The 18,050-nt window shown below is 48.5% G+C and overlaps 1 protein-coding gene across 1 annotated transcript in view; it reads left to right on the top strand.

The window, feature by feature from the left end:
- Nucleotides 1-276: 276 nt before the first annotated feature.
- The window catches only part of LOC144122980 (uncharacterized), a 122,090-nt gene continuing 104,316 nt past the window's right edge, over nucleotides 277-18,050 (top strand). The window contains exon 1 of the mRNA XM_077655917.1: nucleotides 277-391. The gene's annotated coding sequence lies outside the window, so the exon portion shown is untranslated. The remainder of the gene's footprint in view (nucleotides 392-18,050) is intronic.

The following is an 18,050-nucleotide window of genomic DNA, read 5'->3' as shown; positions in this document are numbered from 1 at the left end:
CAAATATTTTCCCCAGAACATGTACCTTACGACTGTTCGCCGTCTCTGTTTCCGACTACAAAATGACTGAAAAGAGCATATTGTTTCGTCAAGAATGTGAGCGAGGCATAAAACAGCGCGCTTGCACAGCAGGAACGACTCGCATGGCCATCTGCAGCTTTTCGCCTTGCGATGAAGGGGCCATTGTTAGATTTTTTATTGCTATTTTTAGATCCCATTCCAAAACATTTTGACATCTAACGCAGCTGTAGCCGCACAGCTTTGTCCATCACAGAAAGCAGTGGATATCCTAATACCATCATCATTCATTAGGCCACGAGATCAATTCGCGACGTTTATTGCCGGAGACACCGGCCGCATGTCTGACCGCATCGATTTCTTAGCCTACGCGGTGAGTAGTTTTTGAATAACATTGCACGTCACATCATACCTGGTATTCTCAAATAAGAAATGTTGTGTTTGATGGGTGCAAACTCTAATGGCTGCAATACATCACACTGTATTCACACTATCGATAAGGTGGTAAGTAGAATAGCAGAATATATCCAAACCTTATACGTAATCTTCTAAGGTCAGGAGAAAGCATGTGACTCAGGCGTAAAACGAGCAATGATGAAGGCATTTCACAATCACCGTGTAGAAGTGCTCTCTGTAAAAATACTGGAAGATATCTGTAACTGCTGCACAGCGATCTCAGACCCCGATTAAGAAAAAAATGAAATGCGAAAAGGAAGGATGTCAAGCAGGGAGACAGGGGGCCGTATAATCTGCACGGGGCCGAAAGCCTTTAATGGCTCAAGCTCGCGTCTGTCCATCCGTCCGCCCGTCCGTCCATCCGTTACGCTCTTCAACTTAATAAGAAAAAAAAGCCTCTGTGCATGATGGGTTTCGAGCCACCAACCTTCCGTATCGCAGCCGAGCGTGCTAACGACTGCGCTACTTCCTGCCAGCGCACGTGTAGTTCTCCTTGTCTAGGACGCTGGAGAGTGCAGAAAGGCGTCGAATCAGACGGATGCCTACCAAACGCCCTCCAGTGTCTCCAGCATTTAAGATTCACAAACGATTGTGCACTTAATTAACATCTTCATCGCACATCAGTGACACAAACAAGCAGCAACATCGCGCTAAAGGATTTCGCCTCATCGCACTTTAGGTCAACAAAACGCGTGCTACCGGAATTTTAACATGACGAAGCCAGACTCACGCTGTCTGATCACAACAGCTTCGTATGTACGCAGCGTTTTGTATGTTTTGTTTATTGTTTTGTTTGCTGAAATGTTATGTGTCCAAGCTAGGCAATAAAGAAAAAAGAGTCGCCGCATGTCGACGCGCTAACAACAGACGTCTCCAGAGCGGTTGGGATGGTAAATATTGAAAAGCAAACAGTGCAAATACGAAGACGGAAGCAGAAGAAACACAAGACGAGCGCTGCTTTTTTCCTTCTTCCTTCTTTTAAAGCTTATTCGACAAAAGCAACGCACTATGTGAAAAGTGGCCAACCTATCAACAAGTAAGCAAAGAAAAACCCGTGTTGGTACGTGGCATCATGGCATGCCACCTAAATATCGTATAATAAAATAGATGACTTACTAACACACAACCTTGTTTCTTTGTTTCCTCGTGCGGTAGGCTTCCATCATCTCGCGTGTTAACCGAGAAGGGTGCCTGTACAGGATATGAAAATAGTTATAGGAAGGCAAACATTATTTGCAGTCACGGACATGGTCAACGATATTAGTAGATTTGTTAGCATCCACATTAGCTGCTTGATATTTTAAGAGGGTACCTGGACCCTTCAGAAGCTAAACGATAGATTTACTATCCCCTCTTACACGCTCAGTTTACGTACTGTTCTTTAATGTGGTTAACAAAACCAGAACAAACGCAAATTCGTTGTTGTCTTTACAAAAGCATGAATTACGGCCAATATGTATTGCTCCTTGCATAGAAAGCATTTTTTATATTTAACGTACGATAACATACTGCCGATACAGCAGTTAATTAAACAAAATCTGCCAATGGAAACTCTGCGCCAACCCCCAATATACAGAAGGCAATTAAAAAAAATACCCTGTTAAGCAGACTGCATATCAACCACGAAAAAGTATAAAACAGGTAAGTCCCAATAACGCAAAAATTATGGCCTACAAAGAATAAGGTCACTATTACCTGAACTTATGAACGAATACCTTGACCTATTGAGCCTGCTGCATAAGATAATTCCCATACGACAATTTAAGCTTCAAGGCAATATTTCTTCCTGACTTCCACGCTTAGAACTAGCGGCTTGACTTTGATGTCAGTCTGGCACACTGTGCATCTCTTTAATGTACATTTTAATAAAATATATACGTTTCGACTGAACATATAGTGATACTTGTTTAATAGTTGTTTTGTTTACTGGTACGTTCTTCCGCTGCTGCCCTGCCTCTCTTTCTGAAAATTAGACGCAGTAAATAGGCATTGATTATTGTACCTGGCTTTATCATCATTGTGAGTATTTTGTCTGGATGATGTATAACCATATGTAAGAATGAGTTTTGCTGCGGATGCTCTCAGTGTCGCATGGCCACGTCAGGCTCACTTCAGGCCTTATGTTGTGCCTTCTCAGAAGGTTGTACGCAGTTGCCTTGAATAAAAAATAAAGAAGACTCCTTTCGCAGTGGAGCATGTTAAGCAATGCGACACTCTCCTTGCATTGAGAGCTACTGACACCGGTGGGGCTTGTGGTACCCAGGTTGCTCTTTGGAGCAAACGTTCACGACCAATCATTAAACTTCTGCGTGCCATAGTTGGCAGTTTGCTCACAATCCAGTGGGCAGATTGCTCTCACAATCTCTCTCTTCTCTGGGAAGGTTGGAATAAAATAGATATATTAAAGAATCACATATTTTCCAGTACATGATGCAAAGGCTGGGGTGCCTAAGCTTATGTGCAGGCGCGTTGGCGCCGGAGGGGCTGCGGAGTTGACCATTCGGTCGCCCAGGCTCCACTTCTTCCCGATCGCTTGGGCGCTTGGGACGCCTAACGACCGACTGCCCCATGATGCCGTCTCGGGCCTTCCTCGTCTCTTTCCTCCCCGCTTTTCTCGTTTCCCTGCTCATTCGGGCAACTCTTTCCAGGGTGCAGTGTGTATCTGTCCCCCCTCTGAGCGCCGCGCCTGCGGCGTTCTTCATCTTCCCTCGACCTCACGCCGGCTTGTGTCTTCTACCCTCCTGCCGGCGCCCCTGCCGGCGCCTCTTGCCGGGTGTGCTTGACCAGTTGAATACTTGACGGCATGCCAATAAAGATGACGGCTCGGCTGTCGCTATTCGGACACCCAAGAAGCATTGGACCCCGATGCTCGACGATTCTTGGTGGCATAAAGTCTCTTGCTCAAGGGTTTCCGGAGTCTTACAAAGTGAAGATCCCCCCGGAGACAGGTTTTCTCCGGAGACGCGCAGCGCACTGTCACACTGTTCACCCTTCGAAAAAATGTTCTCATAACATATGAGGTCCATATACTGAAGCTGTTTCGAAGAGTCTCGCAGCAGTACATTGGGTGCGAAAGCACGCTTTCACACCACGGTGAATTTTCACACAAGACCATGCCCCATACGTCATACTAGGCGTGTCACAGAAACAGCACTGAACTTCTTGGAGCGACAAACGCATTAAACCCACCACCCACACCTCTCTCATTAGTCCAAACTGGCAACGTAAACATTACCATATTTACAAAGGAGCTCTCACTTTCACCGCGATGTCGGCACGCCCAAAGAAAAAAAATGACGGCTTAACGAAAGGAAGCCATTCAACCTATAGACGAGTGTATGCTTTCCTGTGAATGTAGTACTTCGTAGAAACAAACATGGCAACTGCAGTCTCTTAGCTAATTAACATGAACATTGTTATTCCATGGTTGCAATATAAGACGGAGACAACCATTTCCCAACTCCGCTTGGTAGGCGCCATTAGTTCGATTTATTCTCTGCTTTCTTAGTTGGTATCGGCATTCGCAAGTCATACCGGGTAGGTCTGTGTCCTCTGTGTGCTTTTGGACTCGGTGGTGCTCGTAGTTGGGGCCTCCTTATTCGTTACCTGCGCGGAAGCATTGCGCGCTTCGTCTTCCAGCAATGCATGAAATTGATTATGTGGCATTCCTCCCATAAACCCATGCGCCTGCCGAACAAATGCACGAGAAGGCGTTCCCTGCAAGCTATCTGCGCACTCCGCCTCAGGGCCGTTCCCATTTAAATCATGGCTTTGACCTCTCTCATTTGGTGAATCTTGAGCTGGTGGTTACGTGAGGTGATCTGCATGCATCGTGACCATGGATGCTTCGGTTCACGTGTCGGATTCTGAAGGTTACTGAAGAAATCTTCTCGCCGACTTCAAATGGTCCTCTCCACTTTGGAGCTTTCTAGCTGATCCTCTTTGGGCTTCACAGTTCTTGATGCGCCTCGTGCACCTCCTTCCATTATGCGCCTCTTTCCTGCTCTTCGCCGCTTTCATTTAGGTCTCCCCGGCTATGTCCCTTGCAACTTCCAACCGCGATTCCACATCCGGCTTATAGTCGCCCAGTGAGGTGTATGGGACGCGCTGGGGACCCTCTGGGATTTCACTTGGCTGGTCTGGGTCCCTGCCTTGTACGAGGAAGAATGGCGTGTCACCAGTGCTTATTATGTGCAAACATCGCAAAGGTGCGCCACAATTCCGAGCCACGCAGGTCACGATAGACAAAATTCAACAGGAACCCGCTCACGGTTTGGTTTAGTCGCTCCATCGCACCGTTGCAAGCAAAATGGCATGGTGTTGTCTCTTTCATATTTATCTTATGCAGCTCTCAAACTTTGCTCATTAGCTGCGATACGAAGTGGGTTCATCGGTCTGTTAGGAGCGGCCTTGGAGGTCCTTGTCGGAGCACGATCTGTTCGACAAACGCTCGCGCGACCGTGTCTTTTGATCTGCGATTGCCCTCGCTTCCGCGCATTTCGAAACATGATCTACAAATACTACTATGCAATTCTTTCCAGAACTGGTCATGGCCAACTCCCCAACTGTGTCCATACTTCTCCGCCCGAAGGGAGCCAAAACCTCATGAAACGTCCAAATTGGCGCTGACCTGAGTGCGACCATTGGATGTTTTCCTTCCGAGACAGGAATGGAACTTTTCGTCGCATTCCTAACGTCCTTCCCAATGCCACTCCAGATGTATAACCGTTCCACCCGTTTGCGCGTTTTCGCTACGAAAAACTGGCCGGCATAGGGCGCATAGTGCAACGAGCGAAGAACCATTTCTGTCTACGACCTAGGTATGCCGACTCTCTCTAAAGTGGTTGGCTCTGGTATGAATTTTCTAGTTGGCCGCGTACAGCGGCACAGGGTTACGTATTTGCAAATGAAATAAGCTAATTTTTCAGGGCAAGATGATTTTCCCTTTAGGCTTTCGATGATTCTCTTGGCATCGGGATCTTCGCGCTGCTCCGTGCACAATTCGGCCCGGTGAATTACAGGGACAAAATCAGGTACTGCTGACACGGTGTCTTGGCGGCAGAGCGCGTCAGCCTTGATGTGTGCACCGCCTCACTTATCGTCATCATCATCATCAGCCTGACTGCACCCACTGCAGGGCAAAGGCGTCTCTCATGTCTCCCCAATTAACCCTGTCCTTTGAAAGCTGCGCCCACCCTAGGCCTGCAAGCTTATTAATCTCATCCACCCACTAATCTTCTGCCGACCCATGTTACGCTAGCCTTCTCTTGTAATCCACTCCGTTACCCTTAAGGAGTAGCCGTTATCTTGCCTTCGCATTGCATGCCCTGCCGAAGCCAATTTCTTCCGCTTGATTTCTTCTAGGATGTCATTAACTCGTGTTTGTTCCCTCCCCCACTCGGCCCGCTTCCGGTTTCTTAAAGTTACACCTATGACTTTTCTTGCCATGGCTCGCTGCGTTGTCCTTAACATAAGCTGAACCCTTTTCGTTAGCCTCCACATTTATGCTCCGTAGGTGAGTACCGCCAAGATACAGCGGTTGTGCAAGTTTCCCTTGAGGGATATTGGTAAACTCCCATTCATGCTATGAGAGACCCTGCCATAAGCGCTCTACCTCATTCTTATCCTTCCAATTATTTCCCTCTCATGATCCAAATCAGCGGTCACTACCTGCCCTAAGTAGGCGTATTCCTTTACCACATCAAGCACCTCGCTGCCAATTGTGATGTGCTGTTCCCTAGCCTGACTGTTGAACATTACTTTGGTTTCCTGCATATTAATTTATACACCCACCATTCTGCTCTGCTTGTCTAACTCATCGATCATAATTTGCAGTTCATTTCTGAGTGACTCAGCAAGGCAATGTCAACAGCGAATCGCAGATAATTTAGCATTTCTCGATTAACTCTTATCCCCAACTGTTCCCAATTGAGGTCTCAAAATACCTCCTGCAAACAGGCGGTGAATAGCATTGGCGAGATCGTGTCTCCTTGCCTGACGCCCTTCCTTATCAGAATTTTTTTGCTTTATTGAGGACTATGGTAGCTGTGTCGTTGCTATATACATCTTCTAGAATTTTGATATAAGGCTCTTCTACACCCTTATTCCGCAATGCCTGTATGACTGCTGACGTTTCCACTGAGTCGAATGCTTTCTTGTAATCAATGAAGGCTATATATAGGGGCTGGATATATTCTGCGCATTTCTCTATTACGTGATTGATAGTGTGAATATGATCTATTGTGCAATATCATATACGAAAGCCTGCCTGAGCATTTGGTTGATTAAAGTCTGAGGTTCATTTGTTCTATTCGCGAGTACCTTAGAAAATACCTTGTAGGCAACAGACAGTAGGCTGATCGGTCTGCTCTTTTTCAAGTCTTGGTGTCTCCTTTCTCATGAATTAAGATAATGTTTGCGATCTTCCAAGCGATGGGTACGGTCGAGGTCATAAAGCATTGTGTATACTGGGCGGCTAATTTTTCTAGCACAATCCACCCCCCCACCTCTTTCAACAGATCTGCTGTGTTACCTGACCTCATCGTCACCATCAGCCTGACTGCACCCACTGCTGGGCGAAGGCCTCTCCCATGTCTCTCCAATTAACCCTGTTCTTTGTCAGCTGCGCCCACCATAAGCCTGCAAACTTCCTAATGTTATCCGCCCACCTAACCTTCTGCCGCCCGCTGCTACGCTTGCCTTCTCTTGCAATCCACTCCATTAGCCTTAAGGACCAGCAGTTATCTTGCCTTCGCATTACATGCCATGCCCAAGCGCATTTCTTCCTCTCGATTTCGACTAGAACGTCATTAACACCCGTTTGTTCCCTCACCCACTCCGCCCGGTTCGGGTCTCTTAACGTTACACCTATCATCTTTATTTATTTATTTTTACATGTACCTGCATTCGTCCGCAGAGGCATTACAGTAGGGGCTGTACCCCAGTATTGTTCATTCATTAGCGCCAAGGAAACAAATATATAAACAAGTAAAACAATAATAAATAATAATGCAAGATCTCCGATAGGACATAGCAAGAGAGCATGCGACAAAATACCAGTGTAAATAAACACTGGGAATTGAATTAAAACACATGGTCATGTCGCCGTGCATACTAAAAAATCGCTAAGTTTAAAACGTAGAAAAGAGAACGAATGATCTCCCCCCAATGTCGACATAGAGACCACAGCATGCATACATACATACAGAACGTCGTCATACAGACCACGGAAATGAGTGCTTAAACCGAGCAGCCTTTAGTGCAACAGAAAATTTTGAATCGGATGTAGCCACAGATATGTCGCGCAGAAGATTATTTCATGCACTGATTGTCCGTGGAGAAATGAACGCGCAAATACTGAGGTACGCGCGGATATTTCTTTAATCTCAAGCGGGTGATCTCCACTCTGGAAAATGTACGTATAGGTGGTAAAATATAGGCATCTTTGTTCAGCACAGTGCGACAATTATTCTTAAAATTTTAAAATCAAAACACTCATCCCTTTTCTGTTCATGACGAAAAATTCTCCGGTGTTGCGCTCCCACGTGCTTTTCCTTTTTGTAAACTGCGTTCAGGTGAATAGCCACCCGATTCTTGGCCGATCCCCCAGTGTGGGTATGTGCCATCTTTTGATAGGCTAACAGCAACAACAATAACAATGAATTATGTCTCGTAAAAACACGGGTGAAAAAATTTCGCGACGTGAAGATAGAAGAGGCCATTCTAAACTACTTTTGATGTCAGTGATACAGCTCCATGGCTCGCTGTGTTGTCCTCAAGTTAAGCTGAACCATTTTCGTTAGCCTCCACGTTTCTGCCCCATAGGTGAGTACCGGTAAGATACAGCCATTTTACACTTTTCGCTTGAGGGATATTGGTAGACTGCTATTCATGATCTTAAATAACCTGCCATATACGCCACACCACAATCCTATCCTTCTAGTCATTTCCCTCTCGTGATTCGGATCAGCGGTCCCTACCTTTCCTAAGTCGACGTATTCGTTTACCATTTCTAGCACCTCGCTGGCAATTGTGAAGAAGCTGTTCCCTTGCTTAACTGTTGAAAATTACTTTGGTTTTCTGCATGTTAATTTTTAGACCCACCGTTTTTCTCTGCCTTACTCTTTGACCAAGTTTGCAGTTCATCTCCAGAGTAGCTAAACAAGGCAATGTCATCAGCGAATCGCAGAATATTTAGGTATTCTTCATTAACTCTTATCCCCAACTGCTCCAAATTGAGGTCTCGGAATACCTCCTGTAAACATGCGGTGACGACCATTGGCGAGATCGTGTCTCCTTGTCTGACGCCATTCCTTATTAGAATTTTATGGCTGACTTCATGGAGGAATATGGTAGCTGTGCCGTTCCTATAAATATCTTCCAGTATTTTGACATAAGGCTCATCTACACCCTGATTCCGCAATGTGTGTATGACTGCTGAGGTTTCCACTGAGTCATATGTTTCCGCATAATCACTGAATTATATATTGTTGCGGGAAAGAATATATTTACAGTTGTTTACAAAAACGAATGAACAGCTACGGGCGGCACTCAGAACACAGCCAGAGATGAGTTCTCGTCTTCTTCCTCGTCCACTCGTTCACTCGCTCAATGTCGTCGTGGTCGTCGTCGTCTACCCGCTGCAGGACCCCCGGCTGATGAAACGCCGTCTCGGCGTTAGAGTGGTGGCGTAGGAGGGTCGTGATAAGGTGTGAGGCGGCATACATGGACGACGTCTGTAGACGGGCCAGAGGACGATGGCGAGGACGCAAGGGGAGCAATTTCATAGTTCACGTCGGTGACTCGGCGCACCACACGGTAAGGGCCACGGTAGTGAGAAAGGAGCTTCTCGGAGAGCCCGACGCTGCGCGACGGCGTCCAGAGGACGACGAGGGATCCGGGGTGATATTCGACGGCCCGGTGCCGGCGGTCGTAGGCGGACTTCTGGGAAGCTTGAGAGGCACGGAGCTGACTACGGGCTATTTGGCGAGCCGGCGGGGCCTGGGCGATGGCGTCCTGAGCGTAAGCAGTGGTGGGGACTGAAGAAGGCGGCATGAGTGTGTCCAAAGGCAATAGGGGGTGCCTACCAAACAAAAGGTAGAAAGGTGAATAGCCTGTTGTGTCATGGCGTGAAGAGTTGTACGCAAATGTCAAATAAGGCAAGGCTGCGTCCCAATCGCGGTGGTCCGGTGAGACGTACATGGCTAACATATCGGTGAGCGTGCGGTTGAACCCTTCCGTAAGCGCGTTGGTTTGTGGATGGTAAGCTGTCGCGAGCTGGTGCTGCGTGGCACACGAACGAAGAATGTCACCAATCACTCTGGACAGGAAATAACGACCGCGGTTGGTGAGCAGTTGACGAGGGGCGCCATGGTGAAGAATTACGTCTTGGAGAAGAAAATCGGCGACATCGGTAGCGCAGCTGGTGGGCAAAGCACGCGTGATGGCGTACCGTGTCGTATAATAGGTTGCGACAGCGATCCACCTGTTACCGGAGAGGGACGTGGGAAATGGGCCAAGAAGGTTCGAGGCCAACACGGTGAGTTCCGGAGGTACGTCGATGGGTTGTAGAAGACCGGCAGGCAAAGTGGAGGGCCTTTTCCGGCGTTGACACAGGTCGCAAGCGGCAACGTAACGCTTGACGGAACGATAATGACCAGACCAAAAGAAGCGGTGCCGCACCCGAGCGTACGTGCGGGACACGCCAAGGTGGCCGGCTGTTGGCAGATCGTGCAATTCCTCAAGGACAGAAGAACGTAGATGTTGGGGTATGACGAGGAGCAGCGGAGGACCATCGGAGCGTAGGTTGCGGCGATGCAAAATGCCATTCTGGAGCACATAAAGTTGCAGAGACGGAGATCGGTTTGCAGAGCGGAGGCCATCACAGATAGGTTGTAAAGATGAGTCGTTGCGCTGTTCGTTGGCGATATCGGTGAGAGCAGTGATAGCGAAGAGGAAGGGTAGGTTCTCAGCGTCTTCGAGGTCAGGTGGCTCCACAGGGTATCGGGATAAACAGTCAGCATCCTGGTGGTGACGACCGGACTTGTACACGACAAAGTATGAATACTCTGAAGGCGCAAAGCCCAGCGACCAAGGCGACCGGTGGGATCTTTTAGTGAAGACAGCCAACAGAGAGCGTGGTGATCAGTGACGACAGTGAATGAGCGGCCGAACAGGTACGGGCGGAATTTAGCGACAGCCCAGACAAGGGCGAGACACTCGCGTTCAGTAATGGAGTAATTTTGCTCTGCGGCGGAAAGTAGGCGGCTGGCATAAGCGATGACGCGATCTTGGCCCTGTTGACGTTGGGCTAGCACGGCACCGATCCCATATCCGGAGGCGTCGGTGCGAATCTCTGTGGGAGACGACGGGTCAAAATGGGCTAAGATGGGCGGAGAGGTTAGCAAATGAACGAGGGAGGAAAATGAGTTTTCTTGAGCAGGGCCCCAGATAAAGGGGGTGTCGCTCTTAAGAAGGTCGGTGAGGGGGCGAGCGATTCCGGCGAAATCTTTGATAAAACGTCGAAAATAAGAGCACAAGCTGACAAAGCTGCGCACATCTTTCGACGACCTATGAAGAGGAAACTCCTTCACGGCTTGAATTTTGACTGGATCTGGGCGTACACCAGAAGCATCAACCAGGTGTCCGAGAATAGTGAGTTGGCGGTGACCGAATTTGCATTTCGATGAGTTCAGCTGGAGTCAGGCGTTACGAAACACTGTCAAAATACTGGAGAGGCGTTCGAGGTGCGCGGCAAAAGTAGGCGAGAAAACCACAACATCGTCTAGGTAGCAGAGGCAGGTAGACCACTTAAAGCCGCGAAGAAGGGAGTCCATCATTCGTTCAAAGGTAGCCGGCGCGTTACAGAGTCCGAATGGCATAACTTTAAATTGGTATAAGCCATCAGGCGTCACGAAGGCGGTCTTTTCACGGTCCTTTTCATCTACGGCAATTTGCCAGTACCCCGATCGAAGATCAATTGAAGAGAAATATTTGGCGCCGTGGAGGCAATCTAATGCATCATCGATCCTCGGGAGAGGATATACGTCTTTTTTTGTGATGCGGTTTAGGTGCCGGTAATCAACGCAGAAGAGCCAGCTGCCGTCCTTCTTTTTTACCAGGACAACTAGAGAAGCCCAAGGGCTTGACGAGGGCTCGATGATGTCTTTTGCGAGCATCTTATCGACCTCTTGATTTATGACGGTGCGTTCAGCGCTGGACACGCGGTACGGACGTCTGTGGAGAGGAGCGGCATCACCGGTGTTTATCCGATGCGTCACTACAGTGTTACGAGTCAAAACACGGGCATCAAAGTCGAAGATGTCGCGAAAAGATGATAAGAGGCACCTAAGATCGTGAGCTTGCATCGCTGGTAGGTCAGAACAGATCATGTCGGCGTAGTCATCCGTTGGTTTCTCTAGTGATGTTGCCGCAGGCAACAGGCATTGATGAGTGGAAGGTAAGCAGCTGTCCACCCCTGATATGACACATTCGGCAGCAGGGCACAGCGTGGCGAGTGAGATGCCTTGCGGGAGCGGTTGGATAGACGAGCCAAAGTTCAGAACCGGAAGGTACGCACTGTTTGCCGACATTGTAAAGACAGTGTGCGCAAGCGCAATACTTCGCGTGAGGGCAACGTCAAGGTCCGGAGTGACTACATAGGGGCCATCAGGGACAGGGGGAACAGATGAGAAAGAAATGTAATTTGCGGCTTGAGGCGGTAGACGGACAAAGTCGACAGCACAAAGACGAGGTACAACTGGGGACGGCGACTCAGCAGAAAGAGGAAGGTCAAGCTGGACAACACTGGTGGCGCAGTTGACGAGGGCTGAATGCTCAAACAGGAAGTCGAGGGCAAGAATGACGTCATGAGGGCACTGGTCCAGAACAGAGAATAGAACGGATGTATGGCGGCCGGATATGGTCACACGGGCTGTGCATAGTCCAACCACAGGAGGCGTTCCGCCGTCGGCCACGAGGAGAACGGCTGTGGGTGCAGCGGTCAGTACCTTTCTGAGGAGGCGTCGTAGGGTGGAACTCATGACGGACACGTGCGCGCCCGTGTCGATCAGGGCTCTCACAGGGACTCCATCGACATGAATAGCAAGCAAAGTTTGGTGTGCGCGAACGGCTAAGCGAGGATTTTGGGACTGGGGCTGTACTGCAGCATCACCTCCAGACACTGCAGCGTCTAGTTTTCCGCTTGCGAGCGTCCGTAGGGGCCAGGAGAGGAGCGACGGCGTAGGGGGCGAACGAGACTGCCGACGCAGGGGGGACGGGGAGCGGCTGGAGCGGGAAATCTGGCCGTCAACGGTAGCACTCTGCTGGGCTGGGGGGGGGGGGGGGGGGCGTGAAGTGGCGGGGCTGGTCATCGTTGCAGTGAGAGCTTAGATGACTGTATGTGCTACGACGAGACCAATAATTGCGACAGTGACGGGAGATGTGGCCAATGCGGTGGCAGAGGAAACAAATGGGTCTGTCGTCGGGTGTCCGCCAGTCGTTAGAGTTATGGCGACGTGGAGCGAAGTAGGAAGGTCGTTCAGGAGCAATCGCAGTGATGTCGAGTGGTGATGAAGGACGCACAGGGCTGACGGGCTGGAGACTAAGGTTTGCAAGCTCTTGACGGACGACGGCTCGTACCATCGAGATGGTGGGCAAGTGGTTGTCGCCATCACGTAGAGGCAGGGAGGCAGGGGACATAGTATCGAGTTCGCGTCGAATGATGCGGGTCACATTTTCTGGAGGCGCAGGAGTTTGCCGGTGCAGCAGGACTTCACATGAGGAAGTCGCAGCCGTGTTTTGGAGGCGTGTGTACGGCTGACTAATACGTCTGCTTTTAGCTTCCTCGAAGCGGCGACATTCCTTAATAATGCCGTCGACTGTAGTGCAGTTCTTGCAGACGAGCAGGTTGAAGGCGTCGTCGGCGATCCCCTTCAACACGTGACCCACTTTGTCAGATTCGGGCATGTTATTGTCAACTCTGTGGCAGAGGGCCAACATGTCCTGAATGTAGCAAACATAGGATTCCGTAGACGTTTGAGCTCTGGACGCAAGCTCCCTCTTAGCGGCGAGTGTTCGGCTGAGCGGCCGTCCAAACAGCTCGCGCAGTTTCTGCTTGCAGACGTCCCAGCTGGTCAAATCATCTTCGTGAGTCTCGTACCAGACGCGGGCGGTGTCTTTTAGATAGAAGATGACATTCGCGAGCATAAGAGTCGGATCCCAGCGGTTGTACGTACTCACGCGTTCATACATGATGATCCAGTCGTCCACGTCAGCGTTGTCGGTGCCAGAAAATGTCCCAGGGTCACGAGGGGAAGAAAGAACGAGCGAGGGCATTGCCGATTGTGATGTTTGCTGGAAGACGTCTTGGGTCATGGTGAGCGAAGTCAGCTGGCGGCCGCTGTGGAGCTCCGTCTTCGGTAGGCGTAGAGGAAAGCCGCACCTCCACCAAATATGTTGCGGGAAAAAATATATTTACAGTTATTTACAAAAACGAATGAACAGCTACGGGCGGCACTCAGAACACAGCCAGAGATGAGTTCTCGTCTTCTTCCTCGTCCACTCGTTCACTCGCTCAATGTCGTCGTCGTCGTCTTCCCGCTGCAATATATAGGGGTTCGTTATATTCTGCGAGTTTCGCTATCACCAGATTGAGAGTGGGAATATGATCTATTGTGGAATATCTTTTACGAAAGCCTGCCTGATCCTTTGGTTGATTCAAGTCTAAGTTTGCCCTGACTCTTTTAGCAATTACCTTATTAAATACGTTGTAGGCAACTGACAGTAATCAGATCGGTCTGTAATTTTTGAAGTCCTTTGCATCTCGTTTCTTATGAATTAAGATTGTGGTTTCGTTCTTCCTAGCTTCTGGCACGGTCAAGCTCATAAGGCATCGCTGCAGCGTCCACAACGCTGCAGCGTCAGATTGAGCGTCTGTCTCGTGTGCAAGACGACTGGGGTTCGAATCCCGCTGCCGCGCAATTCTCCACCGGGTTCTACAGCCTTCTACGAACAAACCAATTAACCTGATCTTCACCAGCTGCTTTTTTCCTACGCATTGCTCCTAAGGCTTTCTTTACTTCCTGTTTCGTTGCTGGCGGGATGACGCATTGCTGTTCGCTATTGTCTCTCTCACTAAAGTTCTGATTACCCTGCCTACTGTATAGATTTGTGTAAAACTCTTCGGCTACCCCTTAACTATCTCGTCCATATTGCCAACGGCATTGCACTCTTTGCCTCTTAACGCACACATCTGGTTTTTACCTATGCCTATTTTCCTCTTCGCCACTTGTAGGCTACCGCCGTTCTTTAGATCATACTCCATTCTCTCCACATTAAACGTCCTTATGTGGGCTACTTTGCACTTATTTGTTAACTTCGATAGCTCTGGCAGTTATATTCTGTATTCAGGGTTAGACACCCTCATGATATTGCGTTTCTTAATCAGACCTTTCGTCTCCTGAGATAGCTTGCCTGTATCTTGTCGAATCGTCCTACCACCTACTTCTACTGCGAACTCCCTAACGAAATCTGTCAGATTATTGTTCATTGTATGAACATTAAGATAGTCTTCCTCAGTTAAAGCTAAATACCTATTCTGCAGCGATATCTGGAATTCTTTTTTCTCTCTTACCGGTAGCATATTAATGGACTTCCTCTTCACTAGCTTCTCCCGTTCCCTTTTGATGTCTAAGCTAATTACAGCACACCTTTCCGAGGACTTCCACATCATGAACAATGCCAGGTTGAGCGCATAGTATGATCTGGATTTCATGTTTAGTCACGCCATTGGGGCTTTTGCAGGTCCACTTCCTGTTCTCTCGTTTGCGAAGGAAGGTAATCATGATCCGCAAATTATTTCGATCTATCTGCGAACTAAACTAATAACTCTCCCCTGCTATTCTTAGAACCTATCCCCTAGTCGCCTACCGCCTGGTCTACAGCCTGCTTCTTGCCTATCTTCGCACTGAAGACGCCCATCAGTACAGTGTGCTGTGATTTGGCTTCGTTTATTGCCGATTCCACGTCTTCATAGAAACTTTCAACAATCTGGTCATCATGGCTGAATTTAGGCGCATAGGCCTCCACCACCTTCAGCTTGTACTTCCTTTTGAGCCTAATAACGATAGCTGCCACCCTCTCGTTAATATATATAGAGCTCCTGTACGTTGCTAGGTATATCCTGATTAACGATGAATCTCGCTCCTAGTTCTCGTCTATCCGCTAATCCGTGATAGCACAACATGTGCCCGTTCTTTTAGAACTGTATACGCCTAACCTGTCCTCCTAACCTCCCTAAGCCCTATGACATGCAATTTAATGCCCGCTAGTTCCTAGAACAGCACTGCTAGGCTAGCCTCACTAGATAAGGTTCTTGCGTTAAACTTTGTCAAGTTCAGATTCCAATAAGGGCGCTAGGCTAGTCTCACTAGAAAAGGTTCTAACGTTCAACTTTGTCAAGTTCAGATTCCAATGGGGGCTTGTCCGGAGCCAGGGATTCTTAGCACCCTCCGCTGTGTCACAGGTCTGACCGCCGCCTTGGTCAGTTGCTCCGCAACCGCTGGGGACTGGGGTAGAGGGTTAATTGGTTTGTTCAAGGAAGGCTGTGGCCAAGTAAAACGCCAATGTGGCCAAATCCGGTTCTGGTGAGGGAGTGCGTTGTCGGTTCTGGTCACCGAGATCAGGCCGTGCCCCAGGCCCGGTTATGCAATTCCATCGACCCATGGAACTTTTTTTCTAATCCTATGGAGAACTGCGTGGCACCGGTATTCGAACTCCGGTCTTAATGCACGCAAGCCGGACGCTCTACCCCTGCGCCATCTCTACCATCGATCTCAAAGGAGTAATCTAGCAGGTGTAATTTCCATCTAACCAGCCGCTAGATGGCTCTCTGACAATCGTTGCCCATTTTAGAGGATGACTGCCTGTTAAAAGCGTGCACTGGCGGCCGTGAATGTTGGGCCTGAAGTGCATTTCTGCCCAGACAACTGCGAGAGACTAACTCGCCGTGGTTCCGTACTTCTTCTCTGTGGGTCTCAGCCAGTGGCCTAGCCAAAAATATTTTTGGGAGGTGTTTTACGCTGCCGGTGAAAAATAAAAATAAATAAAGCATGCACCCAAGCAATATATTTGCCAATTTTCTGCTTTAATAAAACCGCAGGGTTAGTTGTTTCGCTCACTATAATATCTACGTAAAGCGCACACAGAACACGGAGAACTTGATTCGTAAAGAATTTTCTCACAAGGAAACACGTGTACGAAAAATCGTGGCAGTTTACAATTCAAAATTTCCAAAAAGATCAAAGCTTCTATGCAGTGGTAGACATTTGTGCTAGTTGGTAAAAAAAAGCATCGCAGAGGACTGCACAAAAAAGAAAAAAGAGCACGAGCGCTCGTCCTATTGTCTTTTTCTTGTCCCATCCTTTGAGGTATTTTTTTTAAGACAAAGGCTTCTGCTCCACAACAAAATCAGCAACTGCGAACGAATCGCATTGTCCCTTTTATCCCATGCCTGTCAATCTGCGCCTGTCCGGAGGGTACTTTAAAAAAAAAAACACATTTTATTTTCGCGATAGTTTCTGGTCTTTTGAGAACAACACACAAGCTGAAAAGTATGCTGACGTTAAATGACATGTTTAACAGGGTGAACTCTGCATACAATTAAAAGGAGTGTCATACGTCATGCGATGGCGAAGAAGACTGACTCTTTACTCCAGTAACTCGCGCTTCCTATGATAGTGCCGTGACAACGTACATCAATCTTTACCTGAATAAACGGACTCTATTGCTATTTTTGTTTTTTTATTAGATTGTAATATAGGCATGTGGTGTGTAAATAACTTGGGCAAAAAAAGGCCGTAAGGACGGGGGGGGGGGGGGGGGGGGCAGGGAAGGGCGTATATGCAGCGCTATGAAAATTGCGGGGTCTCTTCTGAAACCGAAACACCGTCCCTGGCTACGCCTCTGGGCTCAGCTGTCGGCGAGCAAAAGGTATAGGATGTTCTCTGCCCTCGATAATGCGTAAAAGCACGACAACAACCGCGAACTTTGGCACATCTCTGGTCATAATGACGGGCAAATTGAAATCTTGGTGGCGCAACTGTGGTGCACGGATTAACTTTCCCTTCAGAGCCCCAAAAGCACCTTCCGCATCCTTTGACCAACGAAAAACAATATTCTTGGGGTTAAGCCGGTCAGCATTAGATAGCTTCGCAAATTCTTCTATGTGTCTCACCCAAGCAGAGCTAGAAGTGAAGCTCGAGGGACAAAGCATACCAGAGAGAAACATGACACGAGTCTTGGGCATGTGGATCCAAGGAAGTAATAAATGCAGCCACACGATCAGCCTGCTCCAAAAGTCAACGGAGCAGGTGAGTCGTATGATAACCAGGGTCTCCCAAAGAAAATACGGAATAAAAGAAGCTGATACGATAAAACGGGTCAGAAGTCTGGTGGTCAGCGGAGTCACCTACTCGCTCCCGTACCACCCCATGAACAAGCAAGAAAGGGAACAAGCTGACACGCTCTTAAGAAAAGCATACAAGACGGCGCTACACCTGCCTAGAAACACGCCAAAC

The sequence above is a fragment of the Amblyomma americanum genome, chromosome 3 (genome assembly GCF_052857255.1).
Source record: "Amblyomma americanum isolate KBUSLIRL-KWMA chromosome 3, ASM5285725v1, whole genome shotgun sequence".
In the NCBI taxonomy this organism is placed as follows: domain Eukaryota; kingdom Metazoa; phylum Arthropoda; class Arachnida; order Ixodida; family Ixodidae; genus Amblyomma; species Amblyomma americanum.
This window is presented reverse-complemented; position numbering and strand designations above follow the sequence as displayed.